Source organism: Eptesicus fuscus, chromosome 22 (genome assembly GCF_027574615.1).
Source record: "Eptesicus fuscus isolate TK198812 chromosome 22, DD_ASM_mEF_20220401, whole genome shotgun sequence".
Lineage (NCBI taxonomy): Eukaryota > Metazoa > Chordata > Mammalia > Chiroptera > Vespertilionidae > Eptesicus > Eptesicus fuscus.
In genome coordinates, this window is record NC_072494.1 from 18,540,040 (window position 1) to 18,565,966 (window position 25,927).

Below are 25,927 nucleotides of genomic sequence, written 5' to 3' on the forward strand. Positions count from 1 at the left end.
TCTTAGCAGCTGGGTGCCATTTGGACAGATGATGAATTCGTCTTGTGATTTCCCATCTCAGCCACGCACGAGCTTTCTGTTTTCCCCACCGTCTTTCCCCTTTAAAGAACAAACAAATAAATCCATGATTAGGGATTTGGAATTTTTCAGGGAACAGTTTTTATTTTTAGCAACTGGCTTTAAAAGTCAAGCAAAGATTTTTTTTTATTTTTTTTAAAGGTATGATTGCCCAGAATAGAATCAACTCTGAGGTATTCTTCCTGATTCTTAATATTTCAGGCATCTCCTGAGGCTACTGTGTTCCAAAATTTGTTACTGAAATCCCCAATGTAATTAATAACTCATTGCAGGTTTAACATGAGTTGTCATGGTGCTTAATATATTTTGATGAAAACAGAAATTTGGCCACAAGCTGTTCAGTAAAGAACATGTCCAATTTTGTTTCAGCCCCTCAATTAACTATCCCATCAAAATCCTCCTAGTTCCACAGTGACTGTGGTTGTAACATAATAGTTCACTGAGGAGGATCAGTGGGTAATGTCAGAGTGTTTCATTCTCGGGTCTTGGTTTCTCTCTGGTCTCAGTGAAGTAGGTGGTCTCCTCCTTGGGTCTAGCAACTTGCATCTACGCAGATGTCTCCAATCTGCCAGTTAAGAAAGATGGGTTCTGTGTAGACGAGGCCCAGGAACAGAACTACAAATGTTCCGAGGACCAGAATTTGGGAGCTTTGCATGTATGTCAAGGTAGGCTTCTGATTAGACCTTTCTGTTTTCAGTGTGTCCTTTATCTCACTTTCCCAAACACCCAAGGTTGCAGGAGAGTAAGAAAGGAAGGAAAATAAGAAAGGATCTGCAGGAAGCAAGGTACAAGCAACACCAGTACCGGCAGACAGCAGTAACATCGCACAGTGTGCCACTGGTGGCCCAGGGGTAGCTGGCATTGAGTTAACCAGACACAACTGCTTCCTCGTCCCAGGACAGATCGCAGCAAGTCACCCTGGCATTGTCCCATTTGGGGCCCTAAATTGCTAAGCTTCAACCACTGCAGACAAAGCCTTTCTGAGTCTCAGGGTACCCAGCTCTGGCCTAGGTTTCACCAGATTGATAGAGGAAGACAGCCAAGGTAGGAGCCGGGCTGTCGGCCACTGACCAGTGAAAAATGCCCAAAACAATTCTTCTTCCTCTAGGCAGTCAGCAGCAGACTGCCCCCATCGGCATCTGCCGACTGTTCCTATATACAAGTTGATGTCAGCTCAAAAAAAAAAAAAAAAAAAACCCACAAAACTCTACCCAATGTCAGCAGACACACAAGCTTGAGCTGGCTTTATCGCTGCCCCTTTTGTCTCTCTCACTGCAGAAAAACAATGCTTTTACAGGAAAACCTTCACGTCTGGGCAGTCATGGTTAGATGGCATGTTTTTCCATGTCTTCCCAGTTTCATGGCACAACACAGTTCCTGGCTTTTATCACCTTTAAATTTTACCCAAGCAGCAAATTACCAGAAGGAGCTGTTGGGCCTTTTTCCTTCCCTCTGACTTATCTTAGACGTGGACTTGAGGTTCCCGGAGTTGCTTTCGCCGATAAACAGCCAGGAAAGTAAACGTGAAAATAGAAGTGCTGGTTCTTTCACTCAGAATGTGCTTTGAGTGCCTGCCTCCAGCACTGTGAGGAAGGAGCTGAGGATTTAGCTGAGGTCTCCAAGGCTTCTGTCTGCTTGTCATTTCTTTGTTGCTGCCTAAACATAGGGTTCTAAAATGCCTGACACTGAAATCCTTTAGCTTACCCAGGCCCCAGAGTATTGTAGCCGTTGTCTGAGGGAACCTCCAAATCTAAACACATATTTATACCCTTTAGTTGCCAAATGAAATCCATCTGCCTTACTAAATACTGTTGCCAAAAGAATATTACACTTCGGGTCTGGCCAGTATTTTTAACTGCGGGGGAAGGAGATGGTGTTGGAAGGGCCTCGGGTTTGAGAGAATCTGCCTGTGTGTGTTTTGATGCCACATTACTGGGATTTAGAGGAAGTTTAGGTCATATGGCAACTCTGACCAAAAATAGGAGAAATTCTACATGGGACAGAGTCTGAAGCCGCAAGGTATTTGGGCAGTCCTCCCTGCGGCGTGGTACTTTCTTTCCCTCCGCTGCTTTTTCAGCCATCAGAGCCACATGATAGACACAACCGCAAATAACAAGTGCTCTAATTTCTGGAAGTACTTTTTAACTGTTCCCATAAACACTAGGAAATGTCCACCCTGCTTTCCAGTCAGAATTATCAGCTCCCAGGAATGGTGCAAAGAACACATGTCCCGTCCAAGGAGCATGCTTAGTCCATATGGCAAGTGCAGAATGAACCCTCAGTCCCCCATCATCAGTGGCAAGGCAAGGCCTTCTTGACTTGAGATGTTCAGATCCCAAGTCTTCCTAAAGTCGACATTTCCCTTTAAACACAGAAAAATAGGATAAGGTGTAAATACTTTTCTTACTGCTCTTCTAGGAACCCAGTAAGTGTGCAAGTTAATATAAAATCTAGAAATAAGCTTCATTCCTTCCCTGTTTTTGTGTGTGGGAGGGTGAATGAACCAACTGAGAGGGGGAATGAGGTGAAGATGCGGGTAGTTACCAACTAGATAAACCATCACCAGTGAATCCCCAAGTTTCTATGGCAGTTTTGAAAACCAAGAAGGAGAGAGATGGTGTGAAAAGACATCAGGTGGCTTTTAATACGACAGAAAATGACCTTATTTTACAATCAAATACCCCAGTTGCCTCCACCGTGTGAAGACTGCCTCCATTTAGTTTCAGATTTCCATGAGGCAGCGTTGTGTAAATGTACTTTGATCCATATATATGGCATTCTTCTAGAATGAGACCTCTTATGAGAGTAGGAGATGAGACTTTTACGGGTACTTTGCCACCCAGAGAGGCTAAAATGAAATTATTCCCCTTGGCAATGGATATTTATGTAAGATATATTCTGGACCATGCGTATTTTTAAAGCTTATATCAGGATCATTCTCAAAGTCATTCTAAGAGTGAATGAACGTTTCCCCTTGAATAAAACTCCGCTTAGTGTCACATTCAGGGGCCTTAGCCAGAAGTCAGCCCACTTGCTCTCCCTTCAGACCATGGATGAGAAGCTATAAAAACTCAAGGAAAGGTCTACTGATTTCTAAAACAACTAGAATTTAATTTTGCTGCTTAGTAGTGTTAGAAAATACTTTAATAACTAAAATAATAAAACTTCATGTGAGGCCAGTTCTACCTTAATTATCACCTCTTGGGGGGAAAATTAAGGAAAGATTAGTCAATATGTTAACTAGAGAAACCACTGCCATAATTTGCTTCCACATATCTGGGTCTAAAGTCAAAATAAAGCCACATACCATTTTGGAAGCGGGGGAGCAAGCGTGGAGTTTTAGCACTAACAACAGTAGTATGAGAGCATTCAGGACATAAATCCATGGGCCAGAAACACCCCAGTGGCTCATCAGTGCCCTTCCATTATTTAAATGCCTACGGTTTAGGAAACTAATGAGGAATGTTGATTTGTTTTAATATTTCAATACCCTCATTACTATCATAACTCTTAGTACTTGAAAACTAATAAAAATACTGAAAACTCATTTTACAGCACCAGGATCTTTGAATAAACAGGTTGAAACGGTGTTTCTCACTTTTGCTTAATACGTTGTGCGATTGATTACATCTTACAGGTTTCCTTCTATTTAAATGTTCTCACCTCCTCGCACTCAGAACCGTCTCTCCTTATGTGGCTATTTGATATCCATTGTTCACTCAGAGTCATCCAGGTGACTGAGCAGGAATGGACACTCACGCCAATAACCATTGTTACTATCGTTCCAAAGTCCCCTTCCTTGTAGAGCAAGACATCTCAGAACCATATTCCTAAAGGCCACAAGGAATCTTTACCATTTATAACTACTTCCGACATCTTCCCCGGACTGTTCAGTGTTTAGTTAAAACGTTATTTTTATCATTAAAGTTGGATTTCCTGGGGATTTTCCCCCTATGGATTTCATACCCCTGTTCCAGTGCATTCTGAGATGTAAAAATACGTAGCTAGAATAAGGAAGGTAGCACTGGCCACCGTCTCCAGTTCAGAAAGCCGCGTTAACTCGGAAAAGCAAGGTTTTAGACCATCCCTCCATTCTGTATGCTCTCTGCTCGGGACCCCAGCCCTTCTCACTTCCCATGACTCGCAGTCAGGCCCACACCCCATCCTTGAGGACCGTCTGCCTTTGGTTACTCAGGAGGGACACCTGCCTGCTCGCTGTGTTTGGCAGGCCGGCAGGATGAGGTAATCGTCAGAAGGAAATGTTCGGGTTCTTTGGCCTCCGCCGCGTACAACCTTATTCAAAAGAATTTTCCGGGAGTGGGGGGCGCAGTCGCTTTGAGATCCCCTGGTGGCACTTTCTGTCGGAGGATGGAGGAACCACACTGGCAAGGTTTTTGATCCCCTGGAGAATAATGGAGACAGAAACTCCATCTGCCTTTGCCTTTCCTTCCAGCGACGTTTGCAGACAGATGAGAGCCTTTCATTTGTAAACATCGTGCCTTTCCTCTCTCCGTCCAAGGCCCGCCATCGTCGTAAGCACGGCCCCCGTGCTCCTTAGAGCCGTGCGTTCCTAAAAGCAAACTTTGCGAACTATTTCTCCAGGACGATGGCAGTTTTTGTAAGACAGATGCCTCAAAGACATATGGTTTTCATAGATTTTTCCGTCTAGACTAGCTTTATTTAGTGACTTTTGGTCTGAATTGGCCTAGTTAAAGTTTCTGTAGGAGTTTGTATAAAAATTTTAAGTGTGGGCATACCACTAAGGTGTAAAACAAAAAGTTTGACTTCTTCTTGGCCAGAGATGAAAAGGGGTCGGTTGAGAATTTCCTTCAGGTTAAGTAATTCTGATCCTTCTGGAAGCCCAGTGTGTCAGCTCCCACAACACTGTCCAAAATGGAAAGACTTACCCTAAAAATCTGATAACTGCTAAGTGCATATACTCAGTTTTCCTGAGTGAATTCTTTGTGTTCCAGTTGGGGTGTGTGTGTGTGTGTGTGTGTGTGTGTGTGTGTGTGTGTGTGTGTGTGTGTTAGAAAGCTCTAATTCTTTCTGCAGACTCTTCACGTGGCCCAGGAGACATATGATTCCGTGCCCTTTTAGCACCAGTTTTTACAAACACAGCATTTCCCTCATTTAAAAAAAAAAAAAAAAGCGACCAACGAGCTACTGAGTAAAGTACATTTAGGAGTTTTTGTAGTGCCTTCAACCACCAAAGAAAATGTAGGTTTTGAACCAGTCAGGAACACTTTTAGAAACAATAGGACACGTGAAGAGGGCAAGAATGACTTCTGCACGTGCCCAGAAATCGGCCTTCTGCCCCCTCTTTTGCAAGAGCTAAGGAAGGGACCCGCTCCAGCTCCAGCCCCAGCCTAGCGGCATCGGGAGGTGGACGGAGCAGATGTGGGCCGTCCTGTCCCCGCCAGTCTCATCCTTGGCTTCGCACTGAGCATTTAATTGGACTTAGTCACATGTTTGTTCACTGAGACCGCAGCTTGAGGGGCGCACTGTCTGTTTTTCTGTTTGCTTTTAACCTTCTGGTTTTGAAAATCCGAACTCTAGGGCATGTTAGAGCTCCTCCTGCTGGAATGTTTTTGAATCGCTGGGATTGTAATGAGTCAAGGGCTGCTCTTTGTCTCCATCTCTGCCCCTGGGACTGATGCAAGCGACGAGAAAAATATCACCCTGTGCATTTAAAACTGGCCTTTTAATCCACTAGGTATCGCGGTTGGGCAGAAATGAAATGTCGGTGCAACATAAATCTTCAAATTCCTCATGCTCTGGGTTTTGTTTATTTGTTTAAAAAATACAGGGAATTGAAGGGTTCTCTTTTCCATCCATATCTCTGATTCCATACTTCCACTCTCTGAGCTGAGGCCCAAGTCAGATTCTCATGCTCAGAAGGGTCTCGCTCCCTCTTGGAAAGGGGCCAGAGTCTTTCCAGGCTCCAAGGTAGGAAGGAAGGTGACACTTCGATTCAGAGATTCAAAGCTGTGTCTGTCTTCACCTTCGCTGCTCTCTCTTTTCTCCCTGATTTAAGATGACAAAGGATGGGGAGTCTCAGCAGTGGGAGCTTGCCTCTCCCAGAAGCTCCTTCCTAGCACCTCCTTCCCAGCCTCTCTCCTTCACCCAGAGTGGGCCAGCCCTTCCTTCCCTGGTGCCTGGGTGGGAGTGAGGGGAGGGCAAGGGCACAGGACAGAGAAGATGAAGAGGCTTAGAGATAGTTCTGCCCCAGCTACCACCGATGGGACTAGATTTCTACAGCATGTAAGTTCTTGAGAGCTCTTTGGGGATTTCTCAAGAAAGAGGGGTGGGAGGAGAAGGAAGGGAGGGAGAGTGAGAGACAAAAAAAAAAAAGGAAAAAAGTCATTGTTAGGGACACTACCTAACTGCATTCCATAGCCTTGTATATGTGACTCTCTTTAAAAACCACATGCTTTCTCTCTAATGTAGCTTTCTCATTGCAATCTTCCTGCCTTCTGCTTTTTTTTTTTTTTTGCAATCTTTCCATCTTCTTTTTTCTACTCAGCTTCTCTGTTGTCAGTGAGACAGAGTACAGAGTTTAAAATATAAAAAGGCAATCTCAAGAAGAATGCTTTTCAGAAATCATAGTTTGATACAACTAAAAATCCTCTACATCATCTGCTTTATGCATTAGGACTTAGAGCAAAACAAGTAATATACACACTTGCTTTCTCAAACTGACGTCTGGTTTTCTCTTCTTCCCATGTACTGTTTCCTGTTCTGGAATGCCAGGCCCTCCACCTTCCCTGTGCTCTGAAAGTCCTTCCCGATCCCCAGCCCCTTTCCAACTCCAGGCTGAGACTCCAGGGGTCCCTCCAACTCCCGAGGCGCCGTCCTGACATTGCGCTGGTCCCACTATTTCCTCGTCTCCCCTTCTATCTCAACTAGAAACAGCTGGGCAGTAACTATCTTTATTTCTGTACCTCTCCATCGTCACACAAACAGGGCTCATTGAGGGAATGCAAAACTACAGAGTGAGTTAATGTACAATATAGTTCATCTAATTTTATTTTGGAATTATCCCAGTGTTTTGTGTATTGTAAGAAATAATTTAAACACAAACACTTTCTCTCTCGACCTATTCTGTTGTCAGCCTTGCCTGGATGAACGTTATTGTAAAATTCTTTTTATGAATCATAAACTGAGCAGAGCTAATGTGGGCAAGTCGTCCTCTCAGCTGCATTTTTGCTGCCCACACAGAAGTGAGTATATCAGTACCACCCCTACGGGTGAAGTCTAAATCAGATATTTAAGACAATGCAAAGAAAGACTGCCAACATAGATTATATTACCATTTACCTCAGAGACTAATTCATACAGGATATTATAGGTTTGTATCATCAAATAAAAATTATAGGCTGTTGTCCTCCTTGGATTCCTACTTCAAATTTCATCAATCGATTCATACTTTCCCAGTGACATACATTATAAAGTCATGGGTTGATTTCACAGGGGAAAGAAATGCTGGCTCTGATATGTAGCAAGAATCACATTAGAGAATTCCTTAGACCCTTGGAATGGACTCCAAGTACTATGTCCTTTCCAACTCTACTGTAAACTATTCATGGACAGTATTGGCTTACTCTGTTGCTGACATGGAAAAGGCCAAAAATATGCTGGATAGCATTCTATAGTATTTTTTCATAATAAGTTACAAAATATAATCTTCCATGTGGACAAAATCATGACTGTTACAGCATTTTTCTGAACTTGCCCTTATACCTTCTCCTTATATAAAACCTGTCTTGTGAATAAATGCTCAAAATAAGAAGCAAAGTGCAAACACAATGTTGAAATTTTAAATACTACACCCCATAATCTGTTCTCTTAAAGCAGACATTTGCAAGAAGAGGTCCAGGGTCATAGCTAGCTGCCTTTCTACTTCACCTGGAGGTGCACTCCTGTCTAATTTGTCCTTGGGTAAATTCACTCATTCATGTTCTCTAAACTGCTCTTTGGGACGCTGCCCTCTGCAGGTGCTGTGGAAGGCTGTAAGCAGGACAAGGTGTAATCTTGGTCCATAGGCATTTTACAATGTCTTTCAGTTGATAAGCTATGCATATATGCCTTAAATTTTAAAAAGGATTAAGTCATTCAAGAGGGTTGTGGACAAACAAGGATTTTAGTCGCTGGGAAAGGGATGCTGTGGGCAACCCTTAAGCCAGCTCACTGATGCCACCAGAATCAATATTGCCTGGTGCAGTTCTGGGGGTCTGTTCAGCAGAACCCCCGGGAGAGGTGCTCTTCACAATGTTAGAAAACTCAGAAGTAGTTTCTGTTTTTGTTCTCTTTTGTTTTCTAAGAAATTGGCCAAATGTAGCCAAAAGAAAGGAGGTATCTTATTTCTTGTGGTTTAGTAGACAAATCCTTCCCCCTTTTTTCTTTTTTTGGACCTGTTTCATCAACAAGATAAAAAAAGTTGGACAAGTTGATGTCAAGTTCTTGTGGCTCCTAGAAACCTGAGATGCATAACCCTCCCATGATCCTAAATGTAATTATATATAAATTGAATTTTTGAGGCAGTGGTATTTTAAAGCTTCAATTATACTTAATAAGTAGAACTTATAAAAGAAGCCTATCCCATATTCTTTTTTATGCAAATAACGACCCACTTAGATATCATTCCTCTAGAAATGTCAATCTTTGTATATCTTTTTTAGGGTGTTGTGTGTTTTTTTTTAATCTTCATCCACCTAGCTAATTAGGTTGGACTTCAACCATACCCTTTCCAAGGATGAGAATTTGGAATGCATGTTTAGAGATGTTTGCTTTCTATGCAAGCATCCCTAAGCAAGTAGTTATTTCTCTGGTGATGAAGAAAACTACCGTAGTATAGTATCTTGGTCCTTATAATATAAACCTAAAACCGATTTGACCCATGCTTACGTCCCATTCCCAAGATATCAAAGTCTCTTCACATTTCTTTCATCCATCTTGAGATTTTTTCCCCCAGCACTTTCTCTTATTGCTGGGACATTATCTGGCAAGTGAATTGAACTGCTAAAGTAAAAGGAGGTCAGAATTATTTATCATGCCTTAGAATAGTGGTTTTCAAAGCCTAGTCCCAGGACCAACAGCATCTGGGAATATGCTAGAAAGGTCTCGCCCCATTAGAACTCTGCGTGGGTCCCAGAATCCTGTGCTTTAGCAAGTCCTCCAGGGAACTCGGAAGCGCCGTCTGGTTGGGGAAGCACTGCCTTGGAACACATAGTGTAACTGCTCAGTAGAAAGAATCTGACTGGCAGGTGGTAGATCTTGGTTTCAGCCTAGGGAAGGAAGGACACTGAGCTACACAGAGGGGCTCCCACATTCCCCACTCTGGTAATTCCCACGTCCCATCCTGAGGAGGAATAAGGGCACGGGCAGAAATGTCCATCCATTTCAGTAAAGGTCCTTTCCACCTCACCCCTCATGCTGATGCACCAAAGCCGTGTGCCCTGTGAATGCTCCCCACCAGTGTCAAGATAGGCCTTGCATCCTGGTAGTCAGAACCAGCTAACCCAGTGAAGAGCACATGAAATTTTGGTTCTTCCAGTTCTTAAGAGAGAATTGAAAGAGACAAGAAGACCCATCACACATTCTTCTGTCTTACCAGTGAGGCCAGTTTCTCCCTCTCAGTGCCACCCACCCTGTGTGAGCGTTTGACTTTCTTAGAAAATTTGTCAGTGTCCCAAATCCTGTAACCGGTCCATCCCTGCAGCTACACATGCAACCTCAACTATTACATCTTTCCCTTTGGTTTGGGAGCAGAAACATGGCTCTTGTATCGTAACCATAAACCGCCCACACACAACACAGTGTTTCAATAAACACTAAGTGAGTCAAGCTGCTCCATTTCAATAGGAGGGGTTCCTTAATGAAGCCCGTCACTGAAAGAGCAGCTGAGGGAAGCTCGGCACAAAACAAATAACTTCGCTCTGCTCAAAACAAACTGTCTTATGAGGTGAATGTCCTTGGAAATTTGAATGGTTAGGAACCAGACCAATGAAATGAACCTTAACAATAAACCCTGAACGTTTCTCTGGTGTTGAAGTTGGCAGACATCTTAGCATTACTTAAGAAAATTCATGCTGAACAACTTCACACTCCTCCTGAATTGCTTTCTAGTTCTATATACAGACTATAGAGGCCCGGTGCATGAAATTCGTGCACTGGGGAAGGGGGTCCCTCAGATCAGCCTGCACCCTCTCCAATCCGGGACCCCTCAGGGGATATTCGACTGCCAGACATCCCTCTCGCAATCCGGGACCACTGGCTCCTAACCACTCAACTGCCTGCCTGTCTGATCACCCCTAACCTCTCTGCCTGCCAGCCTGATCACCCCTAACTGTTTTCCCCTTTCGGCCTGATCGCCCCTAACCACCTCTGCCTCGGCCCCCTCCACCCTGGCTTTGTCCGGAAGGATGTCAGAAGATGTCTGGTCTAATTAGCATATTACCCTTTTATTAGTATAGATTATTGGGGGGGAGTTATTGTTTTAGAAAGAAAATGATGTTCATTTCTTCCAGAAGATTTAGGGGCTCTGTAGGATTTTTTAACTACTAAGTGCATATATGGGTTACTTTCAGCTGAAGCTGGGCATATTTTAAAGAAGTCATAATTATTTTGAGAGGACATGATGGAAATTTTCTTTCTCATTCTTTCAATCATGAAATCACCACTCAGGTATGCTGTTCCCATTCAATGGAAGGTCCTTGGGACTTTTGAAAAGCTCATAATGTATAGATTCTCTGATTTATTTGAAAAAAAGGTAGGATGAGCCAAAGACCATGCTAAGCTCTGGGATATGGTGGTGAACAAGACAGACAAAAGTCCTGGCACGTGGCAGAAAGCTGCATTGTCCTGGTGTCCAGCCTTCTGGACCGTCGTCTTTCTCTGGTCCCATCAGCATGGTGCAAGGACTGGGGAGGAGGTTAATGAGAAGTTACTGTGCCATCAGAGTTTTGAAATCTTTCTATCCTCTATCCCCAGTGTTGACTTCCTCCCTTCATTCTTCATCACTTAATTTCTGGTTTCTTTTACCTCATTACAGACCTGCATTATCTTACGACATTCAGGTTTTATATGCCACAGCTAAAATCCTCTTTGCCATTCCTTTGATCATATTTTTGTATTTTCAACCTCCCAGAACATATTCTCAGAGTCTGAATTACAAAAATTTGCTCTATTTTTCTTACTTAAATTGGGGTGCTATACTAGAACTCCTTGCAGATTTGTTTTATCCCACTTGTCTTCCACCACAGGTAGATTCTGAGTTCTTAAAAATCATGCAGCATAATGCAGTACACATAGTAGGTGCTCAAATAATGCAGGCAATGCATAACTGGAAGGCATGTTGTAGGTCCTCTAGTGAGTCTCCTATGTCATATATGAGAAAACTGAGGCTTAGATATAGTTAGTGAGTTAATAATTGTACAAATTGGCTATTGGAGCTGGAATTACATCTTTTGACTTCTGATTCTGGATTCTTTCTGTATAAACTTGATGCTTCAAATAAGCCTCAAAGTGTTACGTTTCCAGACTCATTGAACCTACTCATTGACCTGGCCTATACTCTAAACTGGTTAAACATCTGTGTTTGGGCACTTCTCATATATTTGTCCATTATTTAATAAACATTTATTCACTGCCTTCTAATCACATTATACTAAATGCTGAAGACATGTAATAAATACAGACTATGTGGTCTCTGCTCTCAAGGAATCTACTAGGAGGACACAGGCAATAATCTAGAAAATGAATACGTAATTAAAAACAGGGGTAAGTACTATGAAATACACAAACATCATGAAGTGATTGGGGTGATGGTGGTCAGAAAGGGCTGAGGAAAGACATTTGAGCCAAGAACAAAAGGATCACAAAAGAACCCAGTTTGCATTCCTTTCCCTGTTTGGCTGTAGTCCTTGGTCCAAACTATCACGTGTGCATGAAACAATTTCCAGTCCACCATGCCACGCTGTATCCTACTTGTCACTGAATTTATAGTTTAAGATGCACTTTTTTCCAAATGAAATTCCCTAACTCCATGGTCGGCAAACTGCAGCTCGCGAGCCACATGTGGCTCTTTGGCCCCTTGAGTGTGGCTCTTCCACAAAATACCACGGCCTGGGCGAGTCTATTTTGAAGAAGTGGCGTTAGAAGAAGTTTAAGTTTAAAAAAATTGGCTTTCAAAAGAAATTTCAATCGTTGTACTGTTGATATTTGAGTTTGACTAATGAGTTTGCCAACCACTGCCCTAACTGAATCTAACCCATGATTGAATCTTCTAGTAGAATTTCCCTTCTTTAAGTTCAGATTCTGGCCAACTCCTTTGCCCTTCCCCCAATAACTGCTTAATTGCTAAGAATACTTTTCTATAGATAGCGTGATTATTTATTAAATTTCATGAGGACAGGGGGCCTATTTAATATTTATTTCAAACACCTACTAAAGAATTGAGCAGTCAAATACTTTATAGGTGGAGTTTCCAAGGGTCTAAATCGTACATGTCACTATAGTTTTGTGTGTGTTTATTTTGCTATAGCACTCATTTACTAACAAATACCTTTTGTGTCATGGGAAAATCATTGGATAACACGAGTTCTTATAAGTTGTTTCTTACCTTAGGAGTAACTTTCACTTATCCAGTTGTCCAACATTCCATGGCTGAATGACAAGCCCTAAGATAAACATTGCAAGAATGTGAAGATGAGTAAGCCCACTTCTAATGGTGGAGGGAAGAGAAGCATAAACCTAATTAGGATCCCATGTGATACCAAGTCATGTTGATATGCTATAGAAGCAATGTATCAAGATAGGGGAAGGGAGATCAGAGAAGACTTCACCCAGGTGGGTCTTGGAGGATGAATATCAGTTCCAGTTGAAGAACAGAAAGATACTGGGATGTAACACAAGCTAAACACTATATGAAACAAGTTAAGTGGACATGACCTCTGGCCTCTAGAACCTTCCCATTGAAGGGGAAAATGATGCAGGTTCAAGATTCAGGACATAAGTTAAATAAATACGGCCATTTAAATGAATATGAGCACTATGCTAGTGAAAGAACAGACATTTTGCACCGTCATAAGTAAAAAAGGGATTATGGGAGGATTTTTTCCAGCAGGGAATGGCCAAAACATTTCAGGTGGTCATGGTAGCCAGTAGCCTCTCCGCTGGAAGAGGACTTACTTGTTTACTCCATTAAACAGCTAGTATTGGTTGGTTTCATTTTGTTACTGTGCCCATAAAGTATCTCCAGTTATACTTTCAAAAATTGAGTATTTGCTTAATAAGAAGACTAGTATAAGACGTTAAGCTGGAATGCACTTTCCCAAGGAAACCTTTCTTCTAAAGTCACTTAGACTTTTTTAGGTGAAGGAACTCTATTGATACCTATGAGTTTGTGCCTAAGTGGTTGACATTTTTACCACTAGTCAACAATATCTCTTTTGCTTTGTTTTTTCCTTAAGTATCTGATTTTATTTTATAGCTTTGTGATTTTTTTTTAAAACATTTCATGATAGTTTTCTCTAACTTTTCTAACTTTCCTTCTTTGTACCTGAGAAAGGATATTTGATTTGGTCAATTTAGTGTTTCCAATACAGAAGGAAATTCCATGACATTCAAGAAGAGGTCTTTCTCAGGGGAGCGGGGGGACCAATGAGATCAATGGGAGAGTTTTATCAAGAAGAAAGGTGTTAATTTATAGAATTTATTGAATTTGGTAGGTTATAAAAATCATCCCCCAAGATACTACATACGAAGCCAAGTACACACACAAAGACTTATTAATACACTTAGGAAATAAATGTGGTAGATCAGGAAATGAAGAATATTACTTGGTAAAGTTGAGATTGTCAGGTACAATAATATTACATTATCGTGAGTTTGTTTATTCAGCCTCAGCTATCAGAAACACCATTACTAACTAGAAAGTGAGCAAAATTACTACTAATAAAACTTCTAGGACCCAAAATGGGAACAAGAGGTCATGCAATTTACTCTGGTGCTCAGATACTTGGGTACTCATCCTGAGCCTATTTACACTTATTGTAGAGAACTCCAGAAACCTTGATTCTCTGGTTTTCTGCCAATTAGATGTCAATATAGAACAAATTGGAGAAAGCAATTGCTGAAGTCAATGAGAAATGATCACTAATATCCTGACAATGAGAAAAAGAGGAAGATATTACATAAAGGAAAATAAAAATTCAAAACCCCTCCGTTCTCTAAGGCCTATCTTTGGTTCCTAGACTATACCTTATAGTTACACAGTACAGTTAACCCTCTGTGATCATACGCTATTGGCTAAGAATATGCAGTATATTTCAAATGGTTTTTCAATGACTTAATATTTGCACTACTATTGGGAGGGATGACTTATGTTTTCAGAAAGGTTTGCATATGAAAAACCACCTCAATTTTGTTTCAAAAAATGATGGGTGAATGAAAGCTAACAGTATTAAAATTATCACAGGTGGCAACCACTCCTGCTGGCTGTCTCTGCATGAGCATGTGGGCATTGGCTCTTCTTCAGTGTCTTTGGGGCAGCCTTCTGTAGATAGTCTACCTGTTTCTTTACCTTTCTCTTTCTCTCTTTCTAGCCGGAGACCACCCCCATCACCAACTCGTCCCACTATAATCCGTCCACTAGAATCCTCCTTATTAGACTAAACGGAGTGTCTGGCATGGCAGTTAATTACTAATGAATTATATGAAAGCAACATATTTGATAACCATTGCAGTAAATCATGAGTAGTCGCATGTGTGGACATCAGTAGACAAGTAACCAGTTTTACTAATGCATCCGTCACTCATCTGCATTGCTCATGGTATGTCAAACCATTGGGGTTTGACTCTTGGAAACTGCTGACCCTTCGAGCCTTCCTATTTGTACCGACCAAGGTAGGTTTGTATGGCAGCCCTGTGTACCTTGGGGACTATATGCCTACGCTGGCATATACTTGAAATTTCTTTGAACAAGAAATTTCCCAGGTTACCTTTCAGATAGCCCATTAAATATAATTCTTAAGAGATATCAGATGGTGGGCTTAGACCTAAGCCATACACATTTATTGTGCCACATTCTGTTTTGGCTGACAGAAATGGTGTTGTTTAGTAATGTTTCTGTCTACTCCGTAATGACCTGTTTAGATCCATGCCTTCCTCTTTATTTCATAAGACTGCTGGGAAGTGATTTTCTTTTTAACTGGGATTTCTTATGAATAAGGCTTTTCCAGAAGCGCGAGGTCATTCTCAAAGGAAAAGTTACTGCCCTGGTTGCTCCGAGGGCTCCCCCTCATGCCCGTGTGTTTGGTTTCATGCGAGAAGCACATTCAACAGCCAGCGACTCGGAGCTTGTTTTTCTTAGGCAGCTGATAGATTTGACTGGAATTCAGGAAGAAGCAAAATATCACATCTCTACAAGCATCTGGAAAATGTATTTTCTTTATTCATTTATATAATCACCACCTCCTAGGTCACAGTGAGGCTGACATGGAAAATATCTTTTTCTTTTTCAGATTCATCTAATTTTAGGCATGGCTGATTATTCTTTGACACTAACTCCAGTTGTTTTATTTATTTTGTTGGTTGGAGTAAAAATATTCCTCTCTCTGCTGATATGTAATTCTCTTACGTAAAAATTTATCCCACCTTTAAAACAAGCTTAAAGTAACTTTCTATCCATTCTAGGCTTTCTTCACGAATCGTGAGCCTCACTATGGGATAACCATATTTAAGGAGTGGAACCTGGAATAAAATGAAAAGTCACTTAGACAACTTCAGAGTCTTTATCCAGGTCATTCCAGAAAATGGCATTAAGACATTGAGATCCAAAGCAAATGGGCAAATTGTAACGTTTCCGAAATTTACAAGAGCCCTTTCACCTGGGGGTTAATAGTTCAGTCTCGAGGTAGAGTTTCGATGACCTAGGACCAGATGATTAGCACATAGGAAACAGCCAGAAGCCAACTGGAATTTTGTCTGCTAACTGTTCCCAGACAGCAGACCAAGTATTCACTGGACGGCGGCGTGCCGAGACTCTATTTCATATTCTGCAGAAGTAAATCAGTTTTCACCAACTGAAATGTCTCACTTTGAAAGTAGCAAACATGATTTGTATGTTAACTTAACTTTAATTTCCTGTGTAGTTTATACCCAAAGCAGGCACCCATAAAGTATGAAGTAAAAACTTTCAACCATTATTAAAAAGAGAACTCGCCAAGCTAAATGGCATTGTTTTGAACTTATTCTAAAAGGTTACAGCTAGCCCACTTAGGCAAAACTCAGAGAGTTCAAGATTCATAAAAAGGGCATTTCATCTCTTAAGTTATGTGATTGTATAAAGATCGCCACCCTAAATCTCCTTCTATCTTTTCTTTTCCATTGGAAAAAATATTAACTCTCTGTGAAGGAAACATGTTCTTTTTAAAATAGTGTCATAGCTAAATGGAAATACGTTAAGTAAACATTCATAGTAAAACAATCTACAGTGAGATATTTTTATAAAATCTTCTCTTTTAAGGATTCCCTTTGCTTCTTCCTTTGAATTCTCTAAAATAGGCAGCTCCCGGAACATATACTCCAGGGTTTGGCTTTGTGCTACATGTGGTTTTGCGTTTTGCTGTATTTCAAAAATGTCCTTCTGTTAAAGGAAAATATTGTGGATAACCACAGGCGTGTTCTTAGATCAGCACAAGCCATGTCAGAGAAAATTGGAGATTCTTTTTCCAAGTTCCTTTGCCCTGATCCTATGTAGTCATAAACAATGGCATTTGTCCTCTTTGGCCCTTGCTCTCAGTATAATCACACAGTTTCACTGTCCCAACTGTCTCTCTTTGTGGGTCTATTTTTCTTCTAGTTATTCTAGTTCGAGTTATTTCTGATGAGACCTAGCCTCCCCTGGAATTTCAGTCGTTGTGTTAGAGAATATTTCTATTTTGCTACAGTGTCGCATGATTAGCATTAATCCCATTTCCCAGAGTTTTGCATCCCGCTAAAGGGAGATGTCAATGTGAATGAAGTGGGGAACACTAAGGTTGTGTATGTATAGTTTGAAGTACAGTGTTCATATCAGGCCTTAAGGTGGGAATGTAGCTCAATGAGCTTCCTGAGTGTTTTCCATTCCACTTCGGGTCTATTGTAACTTCCTCTGAACTCTGATATGGTCTATGTAATAGATGGAACTTCTTCATGTCTAGCATAACAAAATAAAATACACAGCTTTTTAGGAATTGGAAAAATAAACTGTCTATTTGATAGGTCAGTCTATTTTATTGTCACATGCTAAATCTTGCATGCTTATTGACTAATTTGGAATAAACATTTACTCAACTATGGACAGGTTATTGAAATAGTATTAATTCAGAACAGCTATATTGCATTTCCAGAAATCATGTACCAAAATTACTCTTCTGATTATTGCTTTTAGCTGTGTTTTATAACATAGAAGAGCAGTGGGGTCTATTTATTAACAAATTGTCTACGTGTTCAGATGCAAACTCATCTATTCCAAAACATTATCATGAAACCAGTTTCTGATTTAGGATTAAAATTTTAGGATTAAAAAGTAGTCCTATAGATTGATTTTATGACTTTTAAGTATAGCATCAGTCATAATTCTCAAATATGAATGGGACCTAATACCAGTATGTGATCAATGTTGATGTTTTCCGTGTACAAACACCTTTTCTATGCATGTGTCTTTATGTGTAACAGTATATACACAGTTTGTTTCTGTAAGTACCTGTATTTTGTGCCCCTTTGGATAAGTAGGTTTAAAAGCCCTTGTTAAAATGCCACAAGCATGAGTGTGATTGTATGTGCACTGTATGTATGTGTATGGGTATAAATATGTATGTATATATGTGCTTTGTATGTGTGGGTCTGAATCTATTTTTTAAACTGTGCTAATACAAGAGGTAGCTTTGGAGAGTCTGCCATAATATGTAACAACAGTGGTCCATTTCTCAGACAGTATGTGAGGCATAAAAAATTTTATCCAGATTGTATTCATGCTGAGAGGCACAAAGCTAAGAGTTACCATGACAATATGGTGGAGTAACATCCACAGGCATTTGTATCTAAATCACAGCATTGCTGTCTAAGAAGAAATAACCTTTGCTAATATAGTTCGATCAGAAGTGTAAGACCTGGAAACCTACCTTCAAGATCTCTAATTATCCTTGGATTGCTGAGCTGACTCTTAAAACAGCTAAGTTGGTCTACATAGTCATATTTTCTTTCCAGTAAAGGTTAAAAAAAATAGAGGGATACAGTAATATAATAAAAGCAATGGATCTCTCTGAATAAGTTGGCTAAAAATGCAGAAGTTTCTTAATATTTTGGAGATAGGTCATCGATCCCCTTTTTCAGGTGAACACTTTTGTATTTGGAAAACTATGTAATTTGAAATTGACAGGAATCTCCTTAACATTGAGACTAAATCCTACATAGAGGTCTCTATTTATGGAACTCAATGAAAGGAGATATTATGTGAAACTCAAGGCATGAGATTTGTACCATTTCACCCAGAGGACTGTTAGCTCTGAACTGAGAGTTAAATGTGAAGGAAGCTAGATGATTTTCAGAGAAACAATTTTGAGTTCACTCAATCACTCAGTCCTTTCTTAAAAGCTCAAATGTGTCTTCTAGGTCATCTTAAGTCATCCTGTCTAGTTGGTGTGTTTAAAATTATGTGGTGCTCTGTATTCTGAGCTTTAAGACTATTTTAAAGCATATGTAGTATAAGCTTTGCTCTTGGTATATATGTGTAAGAATGTGTGAATGTGTGAGAATGAGAGAGGGGAAGCTCAAGGACAGTCTCTTGTTTGTCTGAAGACCTGTTCATTCTGGTATGTTCGTGAGACCTTTCACTTCTCTGGTCTGGATTTCTCGCCTGGCTCAGCTCAAGGCATCCATTTCTCTAATTTTTATCCTTGAATCCCTCCAACTTTGCTCATTATGTAATGTTTTGAAAGTTATGATAAAAATTACTCTGTCTAACCTCTTGCATTGTCTGCTGCCGTGATAAAAATTATTCCTGCCAACCAGAAACTTCACCATGACTGCATTGGAGTTGGATTTCATGTGTACAGCCTGTGTTTTGCTTGCTTGTCTATGTTATTTTCACTCCCCTTTTTAAATTAAATTCCTCTTTTGCCTTTTTATGAAGAAGCAGTGTGCAGAAGCAAAATCTTGTCTCTGCTGTTGTCTTTGATTAATTTGAGCCAGAATACTTTCCACTGTCTTCTTGGCACTTTGGGGTTTCTTAATGCTGGTATATGGATGGACTCTGCAATGGAAATTTTGAAGCCAGTTCCTAAAGCCTGTATCAGTTGTGAAGGTCACATGTACCTGTTGTGAAAATGTGAAGCTGTATTTCTGAACCTGAAATAAATGATAACATTTGAAGGACTCCCCCTCCTCATTTTTGTATGGATTCGAGTCATGTCTATGCATAACAGTAAAGATCTGAGACTTGTAAATATTTCTAACGCTTTTGATCGAATTGGCCCAGAATTACCAACGTGGAGAATAACATTTGGCATTACTGTCATTAATTCAGGGAAGAATGAGATTTTTAAAGGGAGCAGCAAATGGGAAAAATCAAAGGCAGGAGAGTGGGAGACATTTATTCCTGATTTGAAGTCATTGTTGGACTAGATTCGAGAAGGGGCCAAACCTCAGACAGCTGGAAGGTGTGACATGACACCTGCCAAGAGGCGCTGTGACATTTTGCTATTGCAAAGGAAGTGTTCATGAAAAACCCTGGGAAGCAGAGGGAAGAAGAATACTTTGCCCATATGTTAGATCCACAGAAGGCATGTCTTACGGAAAATACTGAGTTCCTGACTCAATAGTGGGCCTCCATCGTTTACTCACTGGGAATTAAGGGGACTAGTTAGCCCCTTTCCATTTCCCCAACGTTAAGAGAATGGAAGAGTATTCAGTAGTTACCCACATCCTTGTCCTCCTGTGTTTCCAGAGAATAAAAGACTCATCATTCAGAGTTTTGAGAATTGGTCCCTTACCAACATGCATAGTCCCAGATTGTGCTGTCCAAAAGCAGAGACAAGAAGGAATGGGACGGGTGGGGGGGCAGATGCTAGTTTACTCTCCTTGTGTTCAGGATCCGCTCACAGTGAAAAGGTGAATTGGAAAGACTGTTGTGCTAATTCCTGCTGTCCTGCGGTTATTTGTCTCACACACCTCCCACGCGTGGATCAGTCACTGCCTTCAAAGGTAGCTGCTTACTGGAGAGGGAGTCAGGATGAGAGCCTTGTTGTGCATGTGTGTGGGGTGCTGTGCAGGTGAGAGGGGCGGTGTTTTACTGCATGATTCTTCATTCAGAATAGTTTCTAATAGAAATTACCAAAACCAAGGGACCTTAGTGTAACTATGTGACAAATTTCCATTTTTATTTTTAAAATAGTACTGGCACCCGTGTAAATATCTTCTCAGTTTTCCAGAATCTTGTTTTTCTGCAGGAATCTTTGAATTGCATACTGAGAAACTCACCAGGTGTTTGGGTGAGATGGCTGTGGTGCCCTCCTCCCTGGTACAACCCACACCTACCACGGTCACTCTGAAGACCATTTGTAGTGATCTTTCACACTGCGATGCCTAATAACTAGAATACATGCAAGCGATGTTGGCTGAAGTTTCCCAGAGTGCATTCCATGAGATTTTAATGTTTTACACAAACATTGGGTTTCTTGGTTAAATGTAGCTGGTTAAATGAAAATTCTATTACGTGTTGTTGTTGTTTTTACTGGAGGACTGTACAGAAGTGTTAATATCAGGTTGGCATCGTGAGCCTCCAGGAGAGGGTTAGTGTCTCCATGTTTCTCAGACTCACTTGGCCGTTGATGCTTTGTTCACAGAGCATCTCACAGGCTGGCGGGAGAAGGCACTGGGTGTGACCAGCCCAGCAGAGACGGTCACCTGTGAGAGCGGCCGGCGCTCCCAGCGTAGGACAGTCCTACTGGAGCTCTGGTGCTTTGTCATAGGAGTGTTTGGACCTGAGCAGGAAGGTCACATGGGAACAGGCGGCATGAAGCAGTTTAGAGAGGTGCACGCAGTGAGTCTTAGCGAGCCTTGTGGAGGATACAGATAGTTTTCAATCCCTTTTCTCTCTCGCTCTCCAAACAAGAGCTCCTTCAAAAATTCCATCACCCCCATTTTATTCTCATAAAGGAAAGGATCAAGGCTGATTTCAAATAAAAGAGCATCAGAGAAGAATCGAGAAGGATGCCTATTTGCCTGGCCTTTCTTGTCCCCACGTGCCCAAGACTTCAGGCTCCCTGCTGCTCTAGGATGTTAAGTTCCCTGAATGATGGGCCAAGAAAGCAAGCAGAGAAGGTTTTGTGAGATTGTGACAGAAAAGAAAAATGTCCTGAGGAAGACCTTGCCGGGGATCTTGCCACAGGAATGTCACCGTGAGGCCGGATGGCAGCCCTGAGGCAGATCGGAGAGAATTGGGGTGACTCATCACTCTCACTGATACTTGGGTCTTTTCTGTATGAATTACGCCGTGTTCCATACTCAGCTTTTCCTGTCTCCTCACCTTCCTGTTTTGGCGGGACAATTCTGGGAAGTTATTTTTCAGAAAGCTTAAGAAGGTAGAACCTGACATTATAATCTTGGTTAGGTCGATTAACTCACATGTTGAATACTGCCATGAGGGGCTTTGAAATTTGTTAGCTACTCAGTGTTCAAATATAGTCCTCCGACTTGTATTTTAGAGGCGGCAACAGTATCCGGTACCTTTGAAACTCTTTATATAAAAGGTCCAAATAGTCTCAGGACTTGCCTTCAAGCACTTCAGCATGGCGCAAGCAATACATAGAAAATAATGGAAAGGAAATGGCAAAACCCAGACTGCTGTGATCCGTGACCTAACAGACTCCGAGAGGAAAGTGAGACCCAGGATAAGTGAAGAGGAAGAGACAGAGATGTTTGAGGGGATAAACGTCATTCTGAGGTTGGAAGCAAATATTCTCCCTGTTGGTGAAATATACAGGGTGTCCCCAAAAATGTATACACACTTTAACAGCTGATAGCTCAATTGATGTTTCTGTCTTTTCAGATTTAACCCCATATTTTGGGGGATTACCCTGTATTCTGAGACATGGAGTTTCTGGCCCTGTGTCTGGGTTAGAACACCAAAGTAACCCAACAGAAAAGCGCTGTGGCAAATGCAAACAGAATGTCCCTTCAGCACTGGGGACTCGCTGCTCGGTTTAATAGCTCACCTTCCCACCCTGCTGAGGTCATTAAAGTGTCCCAAAGCCCTCCAGAACACAAAAATAGTTTGTTTCTGGGCAGGTAATAAATCTCATTGAGCCTGCCTGGAATTTAATTCCACTTTCTTCATGAAAACACCAGGGACACCCATTACCTGGATTTCCACAGCTCAGGGCTTGCAGATCCCCGCCCCCCCCCCCACCCCCCACACACACACCTCCTCACTTGAAAGGTTAGGTACCAATGACAAGTTTATATGGATGGGAGGCCTCTTTAGTGTAGGCAGCTTAAATTGGACCAAAGAAAAAATGGTCTTGGACTTGGGGGAGGTGAGATTTTTTTATGTTTTTTTTTTTTTTTTGACTACTGCTCAGAAATAGCCCCATCATTTTGGCTCCTTAACATTTTAGAGAAGATGAAAAAGAAGTTTGTTTTTGTGTTTGTTTTTTTTTTAGACTTCATTGCTCCACTCACTGAAGTGTTACAAGAGTAAGACGGAAGTGAGTATGTTGAACATGTAGCCCCAGAGAAGTCCCGCAGAGGGTAGGGCGCTGACCGAGCTAACCTGCCGGCTCATGGCTTGCGGTAATGTTGAGTCTGTTCCCGATTTGGTTAGAAAGAGGAAATTGAAGTGTAGATACTGCTGGAAACCAGAGCTGTGCCTGGTGCTGGAGACTTGACTGGACCTTCTCCAGCCACGAAACACCCAAAGAGGCTGATGTCTAAATGAAGCACCGTGGACCAGGCCTCACCGTGTAGTTTCCCTCGGCCCGGAAAGGCTATCGCATCAGGATATTCACCTGCAGCAAATTCTTACTTGCAAATCCTTTTCTCCAATCCTGACATTTTCTGCATTGTGATTACATAGCTCATTTGATCTTTTGACACCTTCTCATTTGACATCATCTTGAAAAAAATGTCACCTGTCATATTTCTATATCAACTCCCTCTCCCCCTATGGAGATGGCAGAGCATTTGTGGAAATCTTTGGAAATAAGTGGATGTCCCAAAGTCAGGGTGGGAAACAAATACTTGAGTCATGAAGGTGTTTGGCTCTGGTACTGTGCCCAGTTCTCCTGAATGCGATTGCATGGGTTCCTCATGACATGGCACAAAGTAAGATTTTGGAGTGGACTCAAAGGGCTCAAATCTACCACACTGCTGATCGCCAGAAAAAATCCTGGGAACAGCTAACTGCCACACGGCATTCTCCTGTGTCCCCCATGTGTCTGCATGCTTTTTTGGTCTAATTTGAATTGGACTTTTGTGGGATAATTTTGCATGTTCTTATTTGGATTTGTTTTGTAACTCAAACATAGTGTGCTTCCTCTGCATCTGTGTGTGTGGGGTTTTTTTGTTATTTGTTTTGTTTTGTTTTCACTAGGCGACCCCCTCCTGCCGTTCCAGGACGACCATCTTAACCCCATCATCCATCTCCTTTCGTTTCCAACAGCATGTCCATCGTGGTGTTTAAAAGCCTTTTGTTTGCACTATATGTTATATGTACATAAAAACTTTTATTTTTGATCCATGTCTATAATAAAAACAAAATTTATTCTATATATTTTAAAAAAATGAAATGTGTCCTGTTTCTTTTTTCTAAAGAAGACCCAAATGAAAAAAAGAGTTTGTTTCAACTAAAACCAGGTAAGGTAAAAAATACATAATTTGCTCTTTTAAGGAGCTTAACTTGAAAAACGATTGATTTTAAGTTCTTAAAGCATGGCGATTTAAGATGCTATTTGGTGTGAATGATAATCTATCTTCAATTGAAATGTCTGTTCAATAAAAGTATGAAAAGATGCGGTAAACCTTCTGGTGTCTAGAAGAGAAAGCTGATTAATTTCAACCTGCCTCCAAGGATCCCATTAATAATTATTGCATAAAAACAGCTTTCTGTTGCCCGGCCAGCGTGGCTCAGTGGTTCAGCGTCAAAACTATGAACCAGGAGGTCATAGTTCAGTTCTCAGGGCATATACCCGTGTTGCAGGCTCGATTCCCAGGGTGGGCTGTGCAGGAGGCAGCTGATCAGTGATTTTCATCATTGACATTTCTCTCTCTCCCTCTCCCTTCCTCTCTGAAATCAATAAAAATATATTTTTTAAAAGCGACTTGCTATTTTTGTTATTTTTCTAAATATTCTTGTAGGAGATAAAATATGTAAGATCATGGAAGAAATTGTAGGTCCTAAACACATAAGCCTCTATTTTGGCAAATTTAGAGGGAAAATACTGTTCAGAATAAAAGTACAAGGCAAGGAAATGTCACCTTGATAAACACTTTTTATGATAGTCAAGTATTGGAATAATGGAATTTATGTGAGTTTTGGTGGGAAAGAACTTTTTCTAATACCTTAGTTCTCAAATGGCAATTGCACCATTAAAAATTTAAGCTACCGTTTTAAAAAGCACCCAAAGATTTATCCAAATAAAATGTGTATTAAGATAATATACAACATCCCACCAAACCTGTGATCTGAATCCTTCCTGAAGTTTAACTCAGAATTTTCTTCTTGAAGATTGACAAGGTCTAAACCAGAATGTAGAAGTCTTTCATATTGGATGAGATCACTTCAACATATTAAGACAGGAACCTACTGGACTGGAAAGTAAATGGTGTTTTTCATCAGGAATTGGTGTTCCATTTCCTTTGTGTCTACCCTAGGCGAGCTCTGGCAAAGAGTCCATGTGGAAGTCCTGGGGAGGAACCCCCAATTCAAGACCCCTCACTAACAGTGTTCTTTCTTTGGACCATAAAAATCTAAGGACTTCACTTTCTACTCAAAATGAAAAGAAACATTTCTCAGGTTAAAATTTTCATATGACACAACACATCGGTTTTTACCTATATCCCGGGCTCAGGGACTACGAGTTAGAAGCACGGGTAACTAAGAAGAGTCAAGGACACCAACGCAGGGGATCATCACCTGAAGCTCAAGCCCACGTGGAGGTGATGAGCTGACACAGAATAACACAGCCCCCAGCCTCTGGCCCCCTTCACCTGCAGCCCAGGTGGCTGATCCTATAACTTACATTCTCATTGGGTGGGATTTCCATCTGAGAGCCTTCCTGTCACAACAGACAGTGTTTCAGGATGATTTCACACCACCTCCCCAAACTGAACCAGAGGTTCTCAACAGGAGGGTTTTCACAGATTCACCTTTTTTAGGTATTTGATACATTTCCACTTTGTCTTCAACATGAACTTACTTTCATATGCAGCGTGACACAGTTTAGAGGACTTTAAAACTTGGTTGACCTGATGAACAAGGAGGAGAGAAAACTCAAGTCGTTGCAGAATTGAACCAATTCCTGGGCAACCATACCCATCTCAGCAAAGAAGCGGGGTCCCTTCCTCACCTTAGGTAGGCACGGAAAAAGGTGGGAGGGAGCAGCCTAGAATAAAACGAAAACATGGGAAGGTTTTTTCACATGTATTTGCTGTTTGTAGTGTTTCTAAGTTTCATCATATGCCTCTGCTCAAGTCCCCTGCCCCTACCTCCTCCCTCAACATTTGAGAGTTTAAAAAATATAGCATTCTTCTGTGTTGACCATAACTTGGATGATCAGAAGGAATAAATCACTGTGCCTGTAATAAA

At 41.2% G+C, this 25,927-nt stretch overlaps 1 long non-coding RNA gene across 3 annotated transcripts; it reads right to left on the reverse strand.

Moving 5' to 3' along the window:
* On the reverse strand, positions 1 to 25,720 carry LOC114233069 (uncharacterized). 3 transcript variants are annotated; one of them, XR_003619198.2, is made up of 3 exons: positions 25,539 to 25,720; positions 12,701 to 12,758; positions 1 to 99 (listed from the first exon to the last, which is right to left on the reverse strand). It is a non-coding gene; the product is annotated as an uncharacterized LOC114233069 (long non-coding RNA). The 3 variants fall into 3 exon arrangements; XR_003619200.2 differs by lacking the exon at positions 1 to 99 and adding an exon at positions 5,854 to 6,105; XR_003619199.2 differs by lacking the exon at positions 1 to 99 and adding an exon at positions 10,834 to 11,000.
* Between the last annotated feature and the right edge of the window lie 207 nt (positions 25,721 to 25,927).